The sequence below is a fragment of the Thermobia domestica genome, chromosome 15 (assembly GCF_964235325.1).
Source record: "Thermobia domestica chromosome 15, izTheDome1.hap1.1, whole genome shotgun sequence".
NCBI lineage: Eukaryota > Metazoa > Arthropoda > Insecta > Zygentoma > Lepismatidae > Thermobia > Thermobia domestica.
In genome coordinates this window covers 199,017,290-199,019,882 of record NC_137468.1, presented here as the reverse complement: position 1 = coordinate 199,019,882, position 2,593 = coordinate 199,017,290, and positions in this window count along the sequence as shown.

The window sequence follows — 2,593 nt, the reverse complement described above, 5'->3', positions numbered from 1 at the left end:
ACTTCTGCAAGATATTTCATTTACTTTAATATAGCAAATAACATTTCGAAGGAAGGCTTAAGCCCGAACCTCCCTTAAATACTCCACTACTTGTGTGTATAGTGTGTTCACCACAAGCTCACGTCCAATTGGCCTGGAGCAGTGGTGTTTTCGAACGGTCTGCGTTCTTAGCAGGCTTGCCAACCATACGACCATTTGTCGTGATATGTCATAATTTAAGACTTAATGCTACATACGATAATGCTCTTGCGATAATTAGTGAATAGACGAAATTTTACAACATACACATCTTTACACTTTTTGAATGTGCAAATAAATTGTAGACATGCATTAAATAATTATAAAACACACAGACACACTGAGGTTTTTGACAATCATTCCCGTTAAAATAAATTAATGTGGATTTGACAATTGGCAAATGGCAACCGATTCTTTAAATTCAATTACGTTTACGAGGGTTGGAAATATTGCGTTGAGTTGATTGTGAGTTTAACGTCCTTTTCAGTAGCGAGACTATAGGAGACGGAACCTACTGATTAACATAGAATCCGAACCACATGAGCTGCCAGCGGGAATCGAACCCGGGTCTCCCACGCCAAAGACGCGTACTCTAACCACATAGCCACTAAGAAGCTCGGGGTGGAAATATTGTTGTTGTACAGAGTGGTGTTAATAAGGATTAAAAGATAGTGAGAACAGTGACGCCTTGAGTTCGAAATTGAAGATTACTAGATAAGTTTAATATACAGTGTTGAAATTATTAGTAGTATTATAACTGTTTCTACAAGAATCACGTTCATAACGAATATACGATAATTTTTTGTAATGTACGATAATTTTAAAGATGAAAATCGATAATTTTGTTCTCTGAGGTTGGCAACTCTGGTTGTTAGGCTGACGATTGTGAGGAGGAACCTATTGGCGGTTCCAGTTCCTCTGAAGCCCTAGCACGGGCGTATTTTTAACTGTCTTGGAAGGTTCTGTGTTCGTGTTCCTATAGTAACAGATTAAACAGAAAAGTAAACAAAGTTATTTTGAAGATGATGGAGCAAATATCCAGTTGCGACGAAGTACAAAAAATGCTTAGTAAGAACCCGAATTTGCTTCCTGATAGAAAAGCAGGATTATTTAAAAAAAAAAAAAAAAACTTACTACGGTTGTTGGGGTTCTACCTTAAACTATAGGTCAACGTTTGAGATAGACTGTGTGCTAAAATGGTACACTAAACTTCAACGAAGAAATTAAAGAAAAAGCTTGCATGGCCAGGGATCGAATCAAGGACCAGTCACACAAGCACTGAACACTTTGCCACTAGCCGATTGTGCCCAGAGAGCAGAACAAACGGGTATATTCAAATTCGATAATATGCTAATTCTCAATCCATACCTTTACAGAATATAATGTGAATATTTACATAGAGACTAGACATACGAAGTTAATCTAAACACATCAGCCACATCATCTCAAAGAATTTTTTAAAAAAGAGCTAATTTTAGAGTATCATTTTGAATTTTGTCTGACGATTATAGTTCATATTCTGTGAGCTTTGTATATGAAAAGAAAAGTCGTGTTTAAAATGCAAAGTAAACTTAGCAGGAACTTTTAGCAGTTTGAGAGAAGTCTCATAAGTTTTGTCACTTCTTTTACGTTTTCAAAGCAACATAAAAGTAAAGGAAAACATGGAATCTTTATATGGTCACTCTTTTTCAGGTTGTTACGGAGAAATTTGTTCGCTCCTCATGTGAGAAATGAGATGGTGTTAGAAATGGTGGGGAAGAAAAGAACAATTTTAGATATTATAAAGAAGAGGAAGAGAAACTGGTTCGGATGTTGTATAAGAAGGAACTGTATCGTAAGGGACGTGCTAGAGGGTATGGTGGGAGAAAAGAGAAGGAGGGGGCAAAGGAGAATACAATTAATGGACGATATGAAAATAGATAAATCGTACATGAAGACGAAGAGGTTAGCGGAAAATCGTGGAGCATAGAAGCTTCGCAGTTGCAGCAAATGATAAGTGTTGTACTTTGTGTGCGTTTAGTCCTAGCTTTGGCTTCCGATTGGACGATTCACCTCGAATACGAACCGAACAGTTGGTTTCGGTCCCACTTGAAACTCTATATTATGTTTCGACATACCGTCGATACTCAAAAGGGATTTAACCAATCTACCAACTAGCAACGTACTTTGCTTTGAAACAGTCGACTCTTAACCAGAATTCTATTAAGAGAAATACTTGTTGCGCCTTTGGTTTTCAGCCATTAACTTACTGTATATGGGGCGGGCGTAGTATTCTTCTCTTGCGTTACAAATGAATTGGGACTTTAATAATAAAAGCATTTAATACAATAAAGTAAGAAACATTTAAATGCATCTAAAGAAGAAATATTTGAATTCAAACAATAAACATTAAATAACATTAATACATTTTATGAACAAAATGCAATTTAAGTATTATTACATTTATAAGATAATAGAATACCATTTTCTCAGTGCAAGGAACACTTAAGTAGACCTAAAGAACAAAACGTTGAAAGTTTCGTTCATTTCAAACAATAAAGATTACTTTACCCATATCAATGAATCAGCTTAAAAG